Source organism: Tiliqua scincoides, chromosome 6 (genome assembly GCF_035046505.1).
Source record: "Tiliqua scincoides isolate rTilSci1 chromosome 6, rTilSci1.hap2, whole genome shotgun sequence".
Classification (NCBI taxonomy): Eukaryota; Metazoa; Chordata; class Lepidosauria; order Squamata; family Scincidae; genus Tiliqua; species Tiliqua scincoides.
In genome coordinates this window covers 4990821-5012855 of record NC_089826.1, presented here as the reverse complement: position 1 = coordinate 5012855, position 22035 = coordinate 4990821, and the positions used below count along the sequence as shown (strand labels likewise).

Genomic DNA, 22035 nt, shown 5'->3' with positions numbered 1-22035 from the left:
TGATCCATATTGGCTTCTGGGGCTTAACCTGGGGCAAGTGGGTAAATGTCCCCTTACCCTAGGCTACTTCCAGCAACAGAAACGCCCCCATGGGATTACAAAGGAGCCTGCGTTGCCACCATCGCAGCTGCATTGCTAAATGGGGAGTGAAATAGGTTTGGGCTTACATACACACACTACTGAGTACAGTGAGAGTTTTCGCCGTGTGTTACATCAGAATGAAACTGCAGAACATGATAATGGATGTTCTCTAATACTTTTCACACATGAAGGTTTTGCTATAAGATTTTGCGATAGATATAACTACAACACAAGAAGAAATTCTAAGAGGTTGCTGACACTAATTGGGCTCTCTCAACTTGAGTTAAAATTGCTCAAGAGAAAATCAGATAACTAGCCCAAATATCTTTAATTTAAAAACCTGAAGTTATGTCACCCATCTGGAATATGATTTTCCAGAAGTCTTATTTTTTAAAAAGCTACATAACTCTTTTATTTTGCAGTTTTTAGATACAACTAAACCTCTCTCTCTCTCTCTCTCTCTCTCTCTCTCTCTCTCTCTCTCTGTTTTTTATCTTCTCTCAGTTTTTTATCCTCCTTCTGGGCATAAATGTTAAAATATGCATAACAGAGATGTTCAAGTAGAGCCTTAAAATGCCACAATATGCAGGGCACAACCCACCTGAAACTTCTCACTCAAGTCCTGTTTAAACAAAAAACAGAGGTTTCTGTTTCTGAAAACAGCCCTTGGCTATTGCAGTGTTTTATAAAATAAAGTATGTTATTACTTCTGAATAGACATGTATCGGATAACCTTGGAAGAGACTGAGCTGCAAAATGGGAAAATTTCCAGGTCTGATTCTTCCTTCTGTCATGAACTAAGTGGTCTTAGACAAGCCTTACTTACAGGGCTGCTTTCAGGATTATGTTAAGATAACATATGTGAAATGTTTTGCACATCTGGAAAGTACTATCCAAATTATATGTATAAATTTATAAATGTTATTGGTCAGAGACATATATGTATTAAAAAGGAAAACAAAACAGAATTTTAAACATAGACAATCCAAATTCTGCATAAAGAAATCTTAATTCCAAGCACTGCACTAATATGGGCATATTTGTGTGTGGGGGGGCCAATTTATTCTGTTGATTAACTATGGTGGTTGGCAACCTTCAGTCTCGAAAGACTATGGTATAAGCCTACAGCACCTGGTATTCCCAAGTGGTCTCCCATCCAAGCACTAACCAGGCCTGACCCTGCTTAGCTTCCGAGATCAGACAAGATCAGGCATGTGCAGGGTAACGGTTGCTGCTATAGGAAGGAGTAATAACCTATGCAAGAGCCTGATCCTATGCATGTCAGCTCAGTAGTAAGCCAGTGCAGCTTACTCCCAGGTAAGTGTGGCTAGGAGTGCAGTCTCAGACACTGAAGTTAGTTAGCCCCTTGGAAAACCTGCTTAGTTTGACTACAGTTCTTGACATTTTATCCACACAAGGCATCTCACCTTTCTTTCTTTCTTTCTTTCTTTCTTTCTTTCTTTCTTTCTTTCTTTCTTTCTTTCTTTCTTTCAGCAGGTAGAATTTGACTATCAAACAAACTCCTCAGGACACACATTAGTAACCCCTATATAACCACTAATACATGGATGGCCAAGTAGAGTTCAAGGTCCTATTCTAATATACTGCTTGGCATTGGGAAGGAGGGAACACAGTGAATAGGGGAGGGTGGGTAATAACTACTTTCATTTCTATCAACACATTACAAATTTGGATAGTCCTTAGAAGCTTTAGCTGGAACGGTACAGTCATAAAGCTCTGCTGGAGAATGTGTGTTTAGCAGAGATAAAAAAGGGACTAACTTGGTGCGTGTAATTCAGTCAAATTCCAGGTCACTAATTCATCTCTACAGCGCCTTCCCCCAGCAATAAGACCAAGACCCCGCTAGCAAGCCCAGGAAGAAAAGGACATGTTTTCCCCATTCCAAAGAGGTGTCTTTGGAATGCTAAAACAAATAAGGCTATTTTGACAGGTTTATTATTTCACATTTACCCTCCCCCCCATCCCAGAGGTTTGAGGAAGCTTAGAATATTCACATAGCCAGTAACCCGCTATGAGAACAATGTCCTCAGTTATCTTCTGGCCAGAAAATGTCTGCCTGGATGAGGCTCAAGATAATAATGCCTCCAGAGAGAAAGTTCATAATGGAACAGAAATTAATTGCTGTTCCAAACTGAATGAAGATGACGCCTGAATAAAACCATAAGAACATAAGAAGAGCCCCACTGGATCAGGCCAAAGGCCTATCTAGTCCCGCTTCCTGAATCTCACAGTGGGCCACCAGACGCCTCAGGGAGTACCCAAGACAACAAGTGACCTGCATCCTGTCGCCCTCCCTTGCATCTTGCATTCTGAGATAGCCTACTTCTAAAATTAGGAGGTTGCACATACCTATCACGGCTGGTAACCTGTGATGAACTTTCCCTCCAGAAGTTTGTCCAATCCCTTTTTAAAGGCAAACAGGCCAGATTCCACCAGCACATCCTGTGGCAAGGAGTTCCACTGACTAATTACATGCCGGGTAAATAAATATTTTCTTTTGTTTGTACCAACCCTCCCAACACTCAATTTTAGTGGATATCCCCTGGTTCTGGTGTTGTGTGAGAGGGAAAAGAATACCTGCTCTATCCACTTTATCCATAACTGAACCAAACTGAACTAAACCATCTCCCCAGATGCTTTGGCCAATGATACCTGGTAGACAGGGGGTGGGATGTAAAGGCTGTTTGTGGTGTATTGCAAAGGGAGCAATGGGGTATAAGGGCCCCATCCATGTGGGCTGTAATTAATGTTCCATTGTCTTTGACATTAGTCACAACTAAAGCCCTGTTGCTTTCAGTGAGCTGTAGCTACAGCTGACTTGGATTGGGTCAAAGGAGTACCATGATTTCTAACAAGTGAGGTCCTAAACTGATTGATATATACAGCTTGAGCCTACTTATCTGTGAATTTTATATCCATGGATTTGGCTCAAGCTGAAGCCTCCGGAGGTGACAGGAGCTGTGCTTTGGCAGAAACTGAGATGCTCAAGAAGCAATGCCAAGGAGCTCCCAGTATTCTGAAGTCACTTTGAATACAGCAAAGCCTGCACAGTTCCCAGGTCACAAGTGCCTCTACTGATTGCACAGGAGAGATACAGTTGTAATCTTATAACAGCATTGCTTTTATGAAAATCATTGTTTCCAATCATTTATTTTTGTGGACATGATTTGTAGCCTGGTTCCTGAACATTGGCACAACAGATTGTTACAGAAGGAAATTAGTACATAACACATTATTATTATTTGGTCAGTCCCACCTGTGCTAGGAACAATTTTTCAGTATTCTATTTATTATCTTTTCAAATGCCCTTCATTCGTGTTATAAATTAGAAGCATTTTCTGACTCTTTTCATAGAAAAGAGACACAAAGATTTTTTTTTTTTCTGATAATTCAACAAAGTATTAAAAGCTGAATGTATCTGAATTGTGTTTGTAAGTTCACATCCCCTCCCAAACCAGCAGACGTGCACACCCACCGAACCTGATATGTTCAAAGAATGCTAAGGAACATTAATTCAGGATATTATTTAAATTCACCTTGACCCTGATTATTTTAGCATCCTATATTTTGCACTTTTTTTTCTTTATTCAGTTTAGAGCCTGAGAAGCCTGCAGTTTCATTACCATCCATATATCCAATATATATGCACATACTGTTCTGCAATCCTTTTTGCTATCCAGAAAGCTTAGAAACCGCGATGGGCTCAAGCATTCCAGAAGGGTAGTCCTAGACATCTGCCAATGCTACTTCATCAGGCAAGTGCTTCTGAATGATGTCCATCAAGACAATTGCATGAAACCTGTTACATCCTCATTTTGTCAGCTATGCACATTTCTGAGGATTTAAACTGATTTTAAAGGGATGCATTTTTCCCCTTCTCCAGGGATCAGCACATTCCTTCTCATTTGCAGGGGCCATTCGTGTTGAGTCAAATCTGTGTATAAAAAAAATCTGTGTATAAATAGGCTGGACCTGTATGATGCAATGAGAATCCATGGCATATTTCTCCTAACAAGGTTTAAGTAGATTAAACTTTGTTAGGTTTAAACCTTAAGATTAAACCTTAAGATTGCCTAACAAGGGCACCAGGATGCAGGTCTCTTGTTATCTGATGTGCTCCCTGGGGCATTTGGTGGGCCGCTGTGAGATACAGGAAGCTGGACTAGATGGGCCTATGGCCTGATCCAGTGGGGCTATTCTTATGTTTTTAACTGCAATTCCCAGGAAGCTTTGCAGGTCTCTTGTTATCTGGTGTGCTCCCTGGGGCATTTGGTGGGCCGCTGTGAGATACAGGAAGCGGGACTAGATGGGCCTATGGCCTGATCCAGTGGGGCTGTTCTTATGTTCTAAGGTTTAAGTAGACACATATCATTATATCTTAAACCAAAACTAGTCTTCAAGTGAAAGAGTTGAACTAGGAAGCTTGGATCAAACTCTGATTCCATGTCCTCTCTTTCCTTCCTGCAGTGATTTTGGCTCATGTGTTTTCCTGAAGGCCAGCTGGCAACCAGAGCTTTAAGGAATTCCTCAGTATTTCCTCCAGACTGTCTGCACTTTTGGTTCTTGAAACACTTAGATATTACCAATGGGATTTGATAGAGACACTTAGCTACTTAATAACATAAATGAAAACAACAATCATTTGGATGGATTGATGTTGGATGGACAATAGGCTGGCTTGCCTGCTTGCTTTCACTACTTGCAAGAGGCAGGCAACAGTTTGGTCAGTGAAATACCAAGCATAAATTTAAGTGACTTACAGCACAGTCCTCTGCAGGTGTACTCAAAAGTAATTTTCGTTCATTGAATGGGACTTACGGATAAGTGTGTAGAGGATACCTAAGTCCTACACACACTTAATGCAACATTCAACTCAATGGGCTTCACTTGAGTAGACATAAATAGGCTTGCACTGCATACATCTCTTGTTAGAGTCTAGGATGTCCTGGTTTTCTTATGAAAATGTTTCTAATGTGCATGGATCACATAGTACTTATATTTGTAGCCAATAAAGGCTATGCTCAAAACTGGGAGTAAAGTCTGTTATTAATAGGGAAGCAGGAGATGAGATGAGACAAGCTCAGTTGTACAACATTATCTCATTTGCCATGCTCGAAACAAGACAGGAGATCATGTGAGAGGCAAATGGACTCCCATAATATGTCCCCATTCAATGGATGGGAGGGCCATTACTGTAGAAGGGGGAGCTGCAGAATGTTTGATTCAGCCTTCCAGTGCCAAGCCAGCCAGGGCTAGCATCACCCTTCCCTCTGGCTGTGATGAGGAGGAGGAAGCATTCTCCTTGTTTTTTCAAGATTTTTCAAAGGCCACAGGCAAAGTGTAGAACAAGATTGCTATGTCCACCAATAGTAATTTGCTACCAATGGTTTGCAAATTATAATTGCACATAAATAAAATGTGGACATGGGCCGTGACATTCTGGTTCATGAGACAGTTTTCATACAGCTTTCCTGAAGCCGAAATGGTTGTCTGCCCCAAAACTTTCCCCTTCCGGGCAAATGTTATGGTTCTCTCAAAGTTGTTAGCTGTCCTCAACCCATCTTACTACATAATAAAAAGAACACCTTGAGTGAACCACAGATAACTTATTTTTTTCAGGTCTGTGGATGGAGTCTGTGGAGTCGATTGGGCCTGGGGAGCTGAGGCTAATTAATCTCTCTTCCTACAAGCTGATGTTGTTTTGATTCAAACAGGGTGAAACCCTGACCCCTCTGATGACAGCGGAGGCTGCATCTGAAATGCTGACAGTGATTCAAGCTGAGGGCTGGATTAACTGTCTCACACGTCCCCACTGGACACTCCGTATTCAGGTTAGCAAGAGCCACATTAACAATATTTAGCCAGCTCTCTTGCAGCAAGAGGACGTGTCATGGATGTAGTAGACAAGCAAGCACTGCTTCCACAATGAGGTTGCAATTCTATACACACTCGTCTGTGGAATTCAGCGTGGCTTGCTTCTGAGTAAACTTGTATAGGATTGCACCATAAGATTGGCTTATACCCCCCAAATGGAACATCAGACATTGTTTCAAGAGGAATGTGCTACAGTATTAAGTAATTCAGCAGTGATTTATGCCTAACCCTTTTGCAAAAGTTGGGCCATCAACGTGATATGCCCACACACAAACCTAAGCTGTGGAACTCAACATCAACCTGCCCCAGAAAGTTTCATAAATTTCTGCCAATCCCACTAAGAGACAGGTGATCATGTCTACATGAAGGAATCTAGGGTTATTCCCTAGGGTTATTATTGGGCAGGAGGTCTGGTCTAGAGGGTAGAGCCTCTGTTTACCTGCAGATAACATCCTCGGGTCGCCGGTTCAAGGCCACCGGCACCATGAATGGTGAGACCTTGAAGCAGCTGACAAGCTAAGCTGAGTTATTCCACCTGCTCTTTGGTGTGAGCGAAGAAGCGTCTTGGCTGCCCTTCATGTGAGAGATGAAGGAGCTGCTTGTCAGCTTGCATGGGAGGAAACCGGAGGCCAGAATGTGATACCAGATCAAAAAGATCCATCTGAAATGTTGTGGTTCTTGAAAGATAGAACATTTCGTCGATTGTAAAAATCCCTACGGGGATTTAGATCAGCCTGCCCATGTAAACCGCCTTGAATAAAGTCTGAGGAGAAATCTGACGACCAAGAAAGGCTGTATATAAATACATGTATTATTATTATTATTATTATTCCAACAACGCTTTTAATGGGGGAGGGGAAAAACTCCTATATAAACCCTCTTGTTCCTTTGAGGTTTGTTTGTTTTTTTTTAAATCACAAGTGTGATGGTTTGGGGACAATGTGGCCCTCCCAGCAAGAACATATTCCCTAATCTCTAGACTAGTGGTTTCCAAGCTATTGGGCCATGGCTCACCAGTGGTCATTCGCAATGACCCATTTTTTTAGTGGGTCATGAAACTGACAAGTCAGATTAGACCAGGGGTGCCCAAACCCCGGCCCTGGGGCCACTTGAGGACTCCCAATCCGGCCCCCAGGTAGCCCCCAGTCTCCAATGAGCCTCTGGCCCTCTGGAGATTTGTTGGAGCCCACACTGGCCCGATACAACTGCTGTCAGCGTGAGGGCGACTGTTTGACCTCTCGCGTGAGCTGTGGGATGAGGGCTTCCTCCACTGCTTGCTGTTTCACGTCTGTGATGCAGTAGCGGCAGCAAAGGAAAGGCCAGCCTTGCTTTGTGCAAGGCCTTTTATAGGCCTTGAGCTATTGCAAGACCTTCATTCCTTCATATAAGTTCATCTTTAATATATTCATTTATGTAAACTTATGTAAATTTATTCAAATTTGAAGTGTAAATTTCCCCCGGCCCCCAACACAGTATCAGAGAGACGATGTGGCCCTCCTGCCAAAAACTTTGGACACCCCTGGATTAGACTATGTGTATCAAGGATTGACACAACCTGTATGTGGGAGGAGGGGGACACAGCTGCCCAATCTCCATTACAGCCACAGGGGCTTGAGCAGCTGGTAAAGTGAAACACATTGGTGGGTCCTGATGCTAAAAAGTTGGGGAACCACTGCCCAAGACCCTTCTCGGGCATCACATGACATTAATCACATGATTATTAATTTCACTTCCCCCATCTTTTTTTTCTCATTTTGTTTTAAAAAATGAAAACTTTCAAGTTTCAGCAGAACTGCCAGGTGGCATGAAGAAGGCAAACTAGCACTTCTTTAAAAAGATGATAGTATTGATTGGCATGATAAATCACTGCGCTAGACAGGAATATTTGCATGTACCCATCTTGCTGACAGCTATGCCACGTTAACTCCAACCAAAGAAATTACTGTTCTTAAAAAAAACAATACCCTGAAGAGCCAGTCAATTAATCATCTGCCTTCAGAGCTAGCAGACACTTCCCTTAATCTTAGTGTATTAAGCAGCAGCCTTTAAGTATTGCAAAGCTAGACTGTCTGAGGATCTAGGACTTCACCCTCTCAATAGTTGCTGCCCAAGGGTTAAATATGAGGTATGCTGCAGCTAACTAGACCTGCTCCACGAACCGTGCTCTTCTTTACATTCCTCCCTTCTGTCCTGCATTGTGTATGAAAACACATTTTTTGCTTCAACATGAAGGTTTCAATGACCTACAAAAAGACACAATCGTCTGTTTTCCATTTTGCACCATCACACAATACGGGCATAATTTGCTACTGACAATGGAAGGGGCTGCACTAAAGAACTGGCTCCTTCAAAAGCATTCCAAACTTGCCTGCAAGAAAATGAAGATGTAGCTATAGCAGAAAACGTTTCCACCTAGGACCCCAGTCCTACCTTTCCCTGACTTTCACCCCCAGTTATGGCAAGATTCCCTCGACCAGTTGCTCCCAAAGCGGTGGGTTGAGACCAGGGCCTATGAGAGGAAATTTATGGGGGGGGGTACCCTTGGGCCCCTTCCCAAAGGGGGAGGGGGCAATGGGGGCAGGCAGAACGGGGGGGGGGCAAAAAAGGGCAGGGGGAGGGTGCTAATAGCCACAATAGTCTTTGGAGCCCAGGTCTACTAGGCTTCTTGATGCAGAGTCCAGGTCTACCCAACCATGTGGCATTGGTAGCTAGATAAAGTAATATGGAAAACCAAACACACCCCTAAGTCTCTCCAAAATCTTTGACGTATATAACATCCATTGCAGAAAATTAGCATCTTTGTATTTTGGTTCACACTAGAATGGACCAAAATGAACCTCTGCAGCAGCTGTCGCCCCACAGCTGGGTCCCTGAGCTGCTCCTTCACGGTTATGGGATCCACAAGCCAAAGAGCTAATGAGGCAGTCCAGTTTCCTCCTAGATTTGATACTGTGTTAAGGAAGGTCATGGATGCATTCTTGGGCCTGGTGTGCATGGCTTGCAGCAGCAAACACTGCATGCAGGTGGTTGTTCCCCAGCATCATGCACAGGCAGTGAGTGCAGGTGAGACAGGAAAATGTCAGTTCCCAGGAACTTTCTGGGACCCCTTTCTGACCCTGGGCCCAGGTACAAATTACCCCCTTTACCCCCCCCCCCAGGCCCTGGCTGAGACCCATCACAAGGAACCAGAACTGGGCCATTTCCCCTTAAGGGGAGTGGCCCAGGAATGGGTGTCCTGATGGCACCGCAATGATCACAGTGCTGCAGGAACCCAGGGGTTTTCCCTCTTATCCAGAGGGGGGATCCTGCTGGCCTCAGGGAGGGTCTGGGAAATCCTCAGGCCCCTCTGTGGGCCTCCTCGATGGTTGAAATCACACCGTAGGCTCAATGATTCAGTATCTGCTAAATCAGTATCCCCTAGATTTTCCAGGAACCTAACCCTAGAGGATAACGAGAACTGACTGTATTTGCATTTTGCAAAAGTAAGTAAATGTAAATGATATGAGTTTTCAGTGGCAGTCTAAACTTACATAGCCAGCTGTTCCATCTTTGACAACCATCTAGAGCACGGGTGCCCAAACCCCGGCCCTGGGGCCATATGAGGCCCTCGAGGCCTCTAAATGCAGCCCTCGTGGAGCCCCCAGTTTCCAATGAGCCTCTGGCCCTCCAGAGATTTGTTGGAGCCCACACTGGCCCAACGCAACTGCTCTCAGCGTGAGGGCGACTGTTTAATCTCTCACATGAGCTGTGGATGAGGGCTCCCTCCACTGCTTGTTGTTTCATATCTGTGATGCAGTAGCGACAGAAAAAGAAAGGCCAGGCTTGCTTTGTGCAAGGCCTTTTATAGGCTTTGAGCTATTTCAAGACCTCCATTCATTCATATAAGTTCATCTTTAATATATTCATTTATGTAAACTTATGTAAATTTATTCAAATTTTAAATGTTAATTAATTCTTTTTTTCCCCGGCCCCCGACACAGCGTCAGAGAGATGATGTGGCCCTCCTGCCAAAAACTTTGGACACCCCTGATCTAGAGCAGTGTTTCTCATCCATTGTCCCCCAACGTACCACTTCTCATTATCTATCCCCACCAACAGCAGTGATGTCAACCCATGGGCAAGCCCCTTCCTGCCCCACTGTGCAGAAGCTCCCAGGGAAGGGGGAAGGCAGAGAACTTCCATGCTCTTACTGACCAGCAGCTCACCAGCTGATTGCCAGCACCACTGCTGGCAATCAGCTATTGAGCGAGAGCCTGCCTGAGACAGAAGGTGCTCTTGCAGCCAAAATTCCAAAATAGCAGCAGAGGCAGAGCTTCAAGAGGGGGATCAGCTTTGCATACCAGGGGACAGCAGCTCAGGTACCACTTGTGGTATGTGTACCATCAGTTGAGAAATGTTGAGCTAGATGCAGCTTTAGATATAAATCAAATGAATTGGCAATCATATATACAGAACTTTAAAAAAAACAAAACAACTTTTCAGTGGTCACAAAACAGTTGTGTTCCCTTGCACGTGCATGGCCGCTTGTGTTTTAGAAAGCCCTTTTGCTGACAACTGGCGCACAGACCACCTTAGTAGTGGTCTACTAAGCAGGAGGTCAGACCAGCAGGAGGTCTGGTCTAGAGGGTAGAGCCTCCGTTTGCCTGAAGATAACATCCACAGGTCGCCAGTTCGAGGCCACCGGCACCATGAATGGCGAGACCTTGAAGCAGCTGACAAGCTGAGCTGAGTTACTGCTCTGAGCGTGGGAGGATGTAGGCCAGAATGTGAAACCAGATCAGAAAGAAACATCTGGACTGTTGTGGTTCTTGAAAGATAGAACCCTCTTTCAATTCTAAAAATCCCTATGGGGATTTAAATAGCCTGCCTATGTAAACCACCTTGAATAAAGTCTGAGGAGAAATCTGACGACCAAGAAAGGTGGTATATAAATACCTGTACTACTACTACTACTACTACTACTACTACTACTATTATTCGTGTGAAAAGCAAGGAGATCTGCAGGCTCGGCATTCAGTGGATCACTCTGTCAATGAGATCTATGGATCCCTGCTTCCAATCTGAACAGCAGAAACAGTGAATTAACACTCCAAGTCATTCACACTTATCTAATTCCTCGAACTCACGCTGTGCATCAAAGGGGATGTGGGGACCCCTCCGGAATTGCCAGTCTAACGCAGGCACTCAGTTGTTTCAGCGGAGAAAAAGAAAGTGCTGAGAAGCTTGGCAGAGACTTGTCACTCGTGTAGAGGATGTAGTCGCTTCCACGTCTCCCCCGCCCTCACCAGTCCCTCCCTCTTTAAAAATTAAGAGCAAGATCATGTATGCTTTTTAAAACGATGAGTGGTCCATTTATAATGAACAAGGCAAGCCTTATATAGCATGCACTTAGTTTAAGGATAGTGGAACAGGATGACATCTAAAATCCAGCTACTGCTAATTAAATTCAACAGCGCTGTCAGGTTGCTCTGGATGTTTTATCCCAAAATAGACCAGCAGCCACAGCCTGAGCCTTGAATAAAAAACCACAGTGGCTGCTGGTGCTGTGCTGTGGCTGCTGTTCACAAAGTGTTGCGCAAGGAGCAATGCAGGAAACAGGCAGTCCCTGAGCAGCAGCTGCCAGTGATCGCGCATTAACACCACAGTTGCTCTGAGCACTAAGCGACAGTGCATTTCACAGTTTTGAAATGGGGGAGGAGTTAAAAAAATTAATTCACAACAGACTTGAATCCATCATTTGACAAAACAGAAACAACTTTGCCCTGCTCCAAAGTCAGAAAGGGAGGGGAAGCACTTGTGATGCTGCTTAGATCACTTCGGGCAAGTCGGTAACCAAAAGAAGTTTCCAAATGTAGTACACCTACAACTTGTTTCTTGATGCCTCTGGAGTATGAAGGAGGCCCACAGAATCAAGAGAGTGTCTGCAGTTGTTTTCTGAGATTGCAATGTGTGGTAGTATGGTGAGATTGCTGCAGTCCACTATATGGTGACAAAAAGAAAGGGATGCACCTGATCTTAAGAACATAAGAACAGCCCCACTGGGTCAGGCCATAGGCCCATCTGGTCCAGTTTCCTGTATCTCACAGCAGCCCGCCAAATGCCCCAGGGAGCACACCAGATAACAAGAGACCTCATCCTGGTGCCCTCCCTTGCATCTGGCATTCTGACATAGCCCACCTCCAAAATCAGGAGGTTGTGCACACACATCATGGCTTGTAACCCATAATGGATTTTTCCTCCAGAAACTTGTCCAATCCCCTTTTAAAGGCACCTGGCCAGGCGCCATCACCACATCCTGTGGCAATGAGTTCCACAGACCAACCACACGCTGAGTAAAGAAATATTTTCTTTTGTCTGTCCTAACCCGCCCAACACTCAATTTTAGTGGATGTCCCCTGGTTCTGGTGTTATGTGAGCGTGTAAAGAGCATCTCTCTATCCACTTTATCCCTCCCATGCATAATTTTGTATGTCACAATCATGTCACCCCTCAGGCGTCTCTTTTCTAGGCTGAAGAGGCCCAAACACCGTAGCCTTTCTTCATAAGGAACGTGCCCCAGCCCAGTAATCATCTTATTCGCTCTCTTTTGCACCTTTTCCATTTGCACTATGTCTTTTTTGAGATGCAGCGACCAGAACTGGACACAATACTCCAGGTGTGGCCTTACCACAGATTTGTACAACAGCATTATAATAGTAGCTGTTTTTTTCTCAATACCCTTCCTAATGATCCCAAGCATAGAATTGGCCTTCTTCACTGCCGCCGCACATTGGGTCGACACTTTCATTGACTTGTCCACCACCACCCCAAGATTTCTCTCCTGATCTGTCACAGGCAGCTCAGAACCCACCAGCCTATATGTGAAGTTTTGATTTTTTGCTCCAATGTGCATGACTTTACACTTACTTACATTGAAACGCATCTGCCATTTTGCTGCCCATTCTGCCAGTTTAGAGAGATCCTTCTAGAGCTCCTCACAATCACTTCTGGTCTTCACCACTCGGAAAAGTTTGGTGTTGTCTGCAAACTTAGCCACCACTCTACTCAACCCTGTCTCCAGGTCATTTATGAAGAGGTTGAAGAGCACCGGTCCCAGGACAGATCCTTGGGGCACACCGCTTTTCACCTCTCTCTATTGTGAAAATTGCCCATTGACACACACTCTCTGTTTCCTGGTCTTCAACCAGGTCTCAATCCAGGAGAGGACCTGCCCTCTAATTCCCTGACTGTGGAGCTTTTTCAGTAGCCTTTGGTGAAGGACCGTGTCCAACGCCTTCTGAAAGTCCAGATATATAATGTCTACAGGTTCTCCCACATCCACATGCCTATTGACCTTTTCAAAGAATTCTAAAAGTTTTGTGAGGCAAGACTTACCCTTACAGAAGCCATGCTGATTCTCCCTCAGCAAGGCTTGTTCGTCTATGTGTTTTGAGATCCTATCTTTGATGAGGCATTTCATCATCTTACCCAGTATAGATATGGTATCTTCCCATGCACCCTTGGGTATCACATGATGTGACTGTGACAGACATAGTCATTTCATGTGACTGTGACACAGGCAGTTCCCAAAAGATCTGAAAGTGTGTGAGGGACGCCAGCTCTGTGTTCTATACTAAGCAAAACAGGATCAGGAATTTTCAAATACAGAAAGAGGACATTGTTGTTAAAATATACAATGTGCACAATGGAAAGAGTTGCGAGCTGTGTGTGATTTTTCACAGAGTGAGTTATTACCAGGCTTTCTACAGCTTATAATGAGGCAGCAAGGGGCAGGGGGAGTACACATGGCTTTTTTTTACCCTTTCACCTATAGGAAAATTTCTTGCTGAGATATTGGTCAAGAGAATGGCTACTGCTCATTTGCTGACTGGTTGCTTTTCACTTTGCAAAGGGCCACAGAACTGACCTCAATATCTCTCATAGCCCCTGTGTGTATCCTTTGAAGTCAGTTTATTTATTTTTAATTATTTTTTTTAATGCAAACTTGTCTTTCTTTGGTAGCATAATTCTGAATGCGGGAGTGAAAAGATAGCTGGCTCAATTATTGCACTCCAGGAACATCTAAGTAACTAAAACGTGTCAACAGCAAGTCTATTCAAATACCAAGTTGCTCTTTTGGTCTGTTATCTCCATAAAAGTTTCTCCTCTAATTGGAGGTAGGAAGAGACCCATCTCTCCACAAGACCTTGTGGCTCCCTGAGGCACCATCTTAGATTTTTGCTGAACCAATACAAGAAAGAACATTATTCACATTGGTTTAATGGATTAACCACTGAAGAAAGGCATGCAAAGAGTGCCCATTTCATTCTCTGGTGCACAAAGGGATATCATGCACTGTTTCCGAGAAGCGGTGAGAAGAGAAACATGAAACAAATCAATTTAAATCATTATTCGGGATGTTGCAATCTCAATTACTATGAAGATGAAAGAGGGGGAGGGAGTAGAGAACAAGAAGCTTTTCCACTCAATTAGAACTTTATGCTTTGGAACATCGTCCTGGTCCCCCCGCTTCCTGCATCCGTGAAGGGAACAAAATGGAATGTTACAGGAAGGCGCTGATGTAGTCAGAGGAAACTCACTCTGGAGGCTAACTGAATGCTCTTCATTGTATTTGTAGTTTATTGGCCCCATCCCAAAGGCTGCAGGGTTGTCCGGCTGCAGGTGACTCTACCTTCAAGCTCCTCTTGTCAGTTTTGAATTGATTACCTGCCACCTATCTACAGGAAGCCACAGCTTATAATCAGTCATGAACTCTTGGATGGACTGTGGTTGCCTTCTGACCAATACCATCAATGAACCTATTAAAAATAGCAAATGCACATATTGGTTTGCAGTGCTCTCGCTCTCTCTCTCTCTCTCTCACACACACACACACACACACACGTGAGAGTGGGTGCAAAGCAGTGACTCCATCAATAGCCGCGCCGCGCCTCACCTGCGGCCACCTGGGAGGCGGGGAAGGGAGCCCCGTGGCTGCAAGCTGCGCCCCCAGGGAGGGCACCTCCCCCCTCGTGGATGCCGCTGGGACTTCTCGCCCCACGGGGGGGGGCTCAGCCAGGAGCAGGGCGGCAGGGAGACAGGTGGGGAGGAGGAGCAAGAGCAAGGCTAACAGCCAGGAGGACGGCTGCATGCCCATGAGACCCAGGCTACCTTAGAAGTCAAAGAAGGGGACCCGGGTGAATCTAACCCCCCCTTTTTGGACCTGAGACCACTCAGCCTCACCCCAGGGACCTGCCAAAGGGTGAGTCTGAACCACTTTTTGGCCGGAGGACCCTCAACCCCCTCCCCAGGATCTGACAACTCCCTGGGTTTTTTAAAGCAATCCCCTCTGTTGCTACCACACCTGCCCCTGTGTGTGTGTGTGTGTGTGTGTGTGTGTGTGTGTGTGTGTGTGTGTGTGTGAGAGAGAGAGAGAGAGAGAGAGAGAGAGAGCTCCACCTTGCTGCATGTGTTCTGGCTACAGAGGTCTTCTGCCCCCCCTTCCCCTCTTCAGCCTCTTTGCAGGCTCAGAAGCTCCAGGAATGTTAATGTTCCTTGCAAGGGGAACCTCTTCCAGGGCTATTTCCCTGCCTGGGCGAGGTGGAGCCTTTTTTCAGTGTTTTGGGCTGCCTGGAAACGGAGTAGACGCCAGTGCAGGACAAAGGAGGCAGAGGTATGCGTGACTTTCAGTACCCCCACCCCATTCTAGTTGAGACAAATCTGCAGATTAAAAAACCGGGGATAAATAGGTTGCATCTGTACTGTACATTGGACTGGGTGGATAACAATAGTGCACGTTCCAGTCCACTATCATGACTATGAAGCAGGACCAATGGCAAGAGGCTTCAAACCCACAGGCCAAGAGGAAGGCCACAATTTTAACTGGCAGAGCAATCAACACCCCCACTACTCCCCCACACACACTATTATTTCACTTCATTTCATTCCACCTTTATTGGCATAAACAATCCAACAAGAAAACAAAATTAAAACATTCAGGGTAGCCACCAATCATTGATCAGGCGAAGAAATACAGAGGAATTTACACCTTAACAGTACCTTAAATATATATTTTGCTACATTTGATGAGCGGCACTCATTTCTCCCGTCTAACAAGTATCGGACCAAGTCTGTATCTGAACCATGAAAGCTTTCCAGAAATGGATATATAAATCGATGGCGTAAATCAATATAGTGGGTACAGTACAGAAGTACATGGGTCAAGGACTCTTTTGAGGTCAGGTCGCAAGAACATGACTGGGGACCTTCCAATTGTCTATTAAATCTTGCTCGTAGTACATTTGTAGGTAAGATATTAAACCTACCCAGTGTAAAGGCTCTACGAATCTGAGGTGAACACAAGAGCGATAGATAGCTTGAACCCAAATCAGAGGGACATGAAAGACCAATATATAGAGGCGAACAAGACTTACGGGCTGCAGCTTGCAAATCCTGTTTCTCTATATCAAATAATCGGGTCCGAATAACATTATAAGCTGCAGATGTGGGTAAACCTCCTATCAGATCAGTTGATAGAACTAGGAGCTGGACACACACTATTAGGGTGGTTTGGAGGAAGCCTTGAGCAGTAGTTGTAAGAGATCAGGAAAGCAATGCTAAGGAAAGAAATGGAAAACTGGAGTGGGCTCCAGTTAAGGTACGCAGGTTAAGAGGAACATCCAAAATGGAGGGATAAAATCAGTTGTGTTGCCAGGCCTAGTGGCTCCCAGAGTTGGGTGACATCATGGAGTGGCACCTCCATGCCTGGGTTGCCACCTTCCTCTCAGTGCATGCATAGCCCTTATCTCTGAAAACAGCTCCATTTTGAGTCATATGGAGATGCGTGGGCCAATTTTGCAGCATTTCCCGTGCAACTGAGGCAAGCACAGTCACACACCCGGGAGCAACATGCTCGCCTTGGCCTTGGCTTAGCTATGCCACTGGCTAAAATTACATAATTTTGCATCCCTTTGTTCTTTTGGTTTGTTCAATACATTTGTGTCTTATTCGGTTTTAATTATATTGTATGTTTTAACTACCGCCCCCTGCCTTGAGAACTCTGCCTTCAAGCGACATTAAAACTTTATTGCTAAATATTGCCTAAAGGCCTGTAGGATTTTTGTTTATGGATTTATGAAAAAAAACTGTGATAGTCACATCACATGTTGGTCGCTCTTGCCCTGCCCCCTCCTTTACATAAGGCAGAGGTGCAAAATCACTGGATCCTCACTGGGTCCTTTTTTACGGGAGTGGGACAAGCTGACTTTTGGTGCCTAGTGCAGAGGGCTTGCTGGCAGTTGGGTCCATTGGGCTACCCCCATCCATCCTCCCTTTTTGCAATCTGAGACTAGCTGGTTGCCCTTTTGAGAGCCAAGTAGGAATTTTTTGCTGCTAGCTGACTGGCCTGGGGCTTGCAGTTTTTTTTCACCTACCCCAGACTGGCATCAGGTTGTGCAGGGTGTATTTCTTTGCCAGTTGTTTTTTGTCACTCTTGACTAAGAGTGTCGTGTTTCTTTGTCACTCTTGATAAAGAGGCAGGAGTTGTCCATGCTGATGCCATCAAGGTCAGTGGGTGAGCCAGGACCACTCAGATGATGTGTGGCTCAGTGAGGCTGGCAGGCAAGCCCTCTAGGCTTGCTGTCCTGTGCGAAATTGGCACAGAACAGCTGCCTCGACCCTTTGGAGTTGGCTGTGACAAGCTCACTCCACCTTTGACGGATGGTAGCTTTGAGTCAGGTGGTTTCACCCATGTTTGTTGGAGGAGGTAGACAGTCACCACCCAGTTCCCCTTTGCAGTGACGTGCAAACTGGGGGTGGGTGGGGGTGAGTTGAAGTTTCCCTACTGCAGGTGCTTTATTGTTTCAATAAAGTTTCCCACAAAGTTCCAAACAACACAGTCCTAGAACGTGCTGGAATCCCTAGCATGTATTCACTGCTGAAACAGAGACGCCTGCGTTGGCTTGGTCATGTCGTGAGAATGGATGATGGCCGGATCCCAAAGGATCTCCTCTATGGAGAACTCGTGCAAGGAAAGCGCCCTACAGGTAGACCACAGCTGCAATACAAGGACATCTGCAAGAGGGATCTGAAGGCCTTAGGAGTGGACCTCAACAAGTGGGAAACCCTGGCCTCTGAGCGGCCCGCTTGGAGGCAGGCTGTGCAGCATGGCCTTTCCCAGTTGGAAGAGACACTTGGCCAACAGTCTGAGGCTAAGAGGCAAAGAAGGAAGGCCCACAGCCAGGGAGACAGACCAGGGACAGACTGCACTTGCTCCCAGTGTGGAAGGGATTGTCACTCCCGAACTGGCCTTTTCAGCCACAGTAGACGCTGTTCCAGAACCACCTTTCAGAGCACGATACCATAGTCTTTCGAGACTGAAGGTTGCAAATACAAGATAAAAGTTTCCCAGTTAACTCAAGCCTCGGCCTCATGTGTTCTTTGGAGGGTGTACGGGTAATAGCGATCAAATACATGTTACTGAAAATAGTGTAGAATGGATTAGGCGCTGAATGATTCATTGTGTTCTCCACAAATGTAATTTATCACAGCTCTGATTTGTCACAACCCCACGTCCATCATGAGACTGCTTTGCATTATATAAAGAATGATATCCCTAAAAATAGTGACTTGGAGCCTTGCAATTCATGTAATGATAAATGTTGGGTTTTGCACTTTGGGAACTTTTCTTTGTCATGAATAAACATTATAACAAGGAATCTGAGTGAAAATGACAGTCCTGTTTTGTAAATATCTTAAGAAACAAAATAGTGGGGAGAGAGGCTAGGGAGTAATAGAAAAGCAAACCAATCACCCTATTTTTAGAGGGGAAAAAAACTCTGATGAAACAAGAAGATGTTCATGGCATTATAAAGTTGAGCAGCACTTATTCTTATTTAAAATGTCATCTCTGCTCAGTGTAACTGCTAGAAATTTAATGCAGATAGATGAGCCAAGTGGACTCTATGAAGAAAAAACTTCCCTCTTTACATCCACTCCGAAAGCTTTTAAAATCTCTCTGTCAGGAACAATTTGATGGCATATCAATTGCACTCCCTTCCTGTTGCAGACCTTATTACAGGTGAATATCAGAGGGACTGGGCGGGGGGGATTCTACAATTGGGATAATCACATAATTCCAGATTTCCTGAACTGAAGATTGCATGCATCTTTATAGCTATACCTTGTTTTGCTCATAAGCATCTTATTCAATTACAAGAACACCTGGATGTGTAAAGATGTAGCTGCCTGGGGCACAATGATCAACTTAGACTTCTTGGCAAATTAGACAGTAAGGATTTGTTGGATTTCCTACAGAAATTGTGGTGGACTGGCATATCTTCTAACAGGCTGTGTTGTTCCCAGATATGATGCAGTGTTTTCTTATATTGTATGGGAACTTCCTTGCACTTTGAATCAAGATGTTGATTCTATGCCTGCAACTATGAAAAAATACATTTATTAAGTCAACCTTTTCCTTGAAAGACTTGAGCAAAAGCATAACTCTCTCTCTCTCTCTCTCTCTCCATAGTTTCTTTACTCGGCCTGCCTTACCTGATAAATCTGAGGGTTGTTTTGGGGTTTGTTTTTTGTCATTTTTTGTCATTTTCCTTTTTGGCTAACATGCTGTGTTGTTTCCTGTATGCATGCATTCTTCCATCACCTGCTTTCAAGCAAGGGGTCTACATCAATAATGTATGCCTTAGATCAATAACATATTACCTCTCCCTGCATATTTTACAGAGCTGCCACTTGCCAGACAACAAAAGCAAGCGGGAAAAAGACCAAACGTGAATGCAGCACAGCAGACTGTGTCTGTATTTCTCTTCCACAGGTTCTCAGATCCAAGCCCCGCTATTGTTTACATTTGGCATTAGGCAGGATTCCTGGGGGACCACCCAGCAAACTAAACTTTGAGGACTCCTTATCCTGGCATTGCAGGGGAACAATAGTACAAGCCAGAGAGGTTGGGTTTCCAGTTGCTCCAATTTTATCATGGGGTTTGGTTCACTTCAAATATCTAGCTGATGAATACTGCTACAATTGACAGATTTAAAGAGCACTAAGTACATCAGTACTAAGGATGGAGAAAAATCTCACTAGGACAGCTCTTCTCAACTTTTATGTTCTTATTATCTTTATTTTTGCAAGTACCAAATTTCCAAGTAATACCTTTATCGATCACTACAAGTTAACACTACAAGTTTTGCAAGTATCACTACACTGGGAATGGCTGTTGCACAAAGAAATGGGGGGGGGGGATATCCCACAGTTGTCCTTGCAACAAAGAAGAAGAGAAGCTAAGGTGACCCAGTGAGGTCACCTTGTTTTGCTTTATGGGAATGGCATCCTGTGTACCTGACATTCTTGTGTATCTTCCAAGCAGCTAGAAGCCACCTAAAATGGGTAGACACTGCCACTAGAACAGAATATACCAAAAAAGGGGAGGACTCTTCCTCACTCCACCTCTTGTATGAGGGGAGCCTAACTGCAGGTATTCCCTCAGTATGGAAGCTGGAAAAGCAATTTGGGGAGACTAGCCTGGCTGTCCCCAGTTCGCTTACTTAGATGGCATTAGCCCTGTGCAACCTGTTAGGGAGCTGGGGCAATAGCGCCTAGCTGTGCCTGGAAAGAAACAGGGAAGGTACTTGGGGGGGGGGTGGTATTAAGATAGACAGAAACAAAAAAGGGAAGGAGCAAAAGTAAAACAGACAAAATAAACCCCCAGGCGCTTGGAAATAGATGAGAGCACATTTCAGATTTAAAAAAAAAAATCAGAATTAGAAGCAAACGACAATAATAAAATGTAATGCAACTTGCTAGAAATACAGTAAGCTCTGCCTCGAAATTACTAACTTTGTTGCAGTTCCTTCCTTTGCCTCCAGCCTGAGGGACATGTCAACACAAGTGCATGTGTTGGTAAAGAAGCTTGTGCTTGTTCAAACTAGCCAGTGGGGAGGTTTATGGTTGGCCGATTGGCTACTGCAAAGGCAGGGAACTCCAACTCAGCCCCCCCACCCCCCACCCCCAGTCCTAATAGAAGAACTTGACCAATGGACAGGGGTGAGCACAACACCATAAGGTGCCTGAGTTTTCTGCTTGGTCTTTTCTTCTAATTGGGTTAAATTTTGTCAAACTGGTGCTGTCAATCAACATTCCGGATTAAGGTGTCCCCCCCCCCATGGATATGAAAGTTACAGCGCTCACAGTGACAGGCTACACTCAGCGAGCTGACCGAAGCGAGCTGGCTTCATCTTATACATATACCTGGGCTTTCCATTATGGTGAAATTACCAGTGGTGCATTTTCCCCCCATGGACTTAAACTTGCTTATGAACTGCAGACAAAACTCAGCTCAAGCTCTGAACTCCACTTGTCATCACATGCTTAAGGGAGAGTCTGTGGAACTCCTTGCCACTGGACGTGGTGATGGTATCTCGCCTAGATGCCTTTCAAAGGGGATTGGGCAAATTTCTGGAGGAAAAGTTCATCACAGGTTATAAGCCATGATGTGCAGTGTGCAACTTCCTGATTTTAAAAGTGGGTTACCTCAGAAGGCCAGATGCAAGGGAGGGCACCAGGATCCAGGCCTCTTGTGGTCTTGGGTGCTCCCTGACGCATTTGGTGGGCCACTTTGAGTTACAGGAAGCTGGACTAGATGGGCCTTTGGCCTGATCCAGCGGGGCTCTTCTTATGGAGAGAAAATGATGTGATTCCATTTCAATGTAATATATAATCTTCACCACCTGTCTTCTCTTTCTCCAGGTAAATCAGGTCTGGCAGAACCACAAGGATGAGAAACCAGGCCCCACTATGAATTCCTAGCGAGGCTTATTTTGACAGAAACCCCACTGATTTCAAAGTGACTGCCTTCCTAATAAACCCATTTAGCACTGCAGGCCCACAGATGTTCCTAGAGCTTTTGCCCTTTTGAGCAGAGGGTACTGTGATACAGCTTGAATGGCAAAGCACCAGTACAACTGAAAGTCTTCCAAAGGATGTCAGAAATTTTTCAACTCACAGTATAGTAATATAATTGGAGACAGAGGTTAATCACGACAGTTGTAAGTGAAGGAGTGCTGT

At 44.8% G+C, this 22035-nt stretch overlaps 1 protein-coding gene and 1 pseudogene across 1 annotated transcript in view; both read right to left on the bottom strand.

Moving 5' to 3' along the window:
* Window positions 1-22035, bottom strand: part of CTNNA2 (catenin alpha 2) — a 459234-nt gene that overhangs the window by 255530 nt on the left and 181669 nt on the right. The gene's annotated exons all lie outside the window — the stretch shown is intronic.
* Window positions 1201-1323, bottom strand: LOC136656239 (5S ribosomal RNA; annotated as a pseudogene).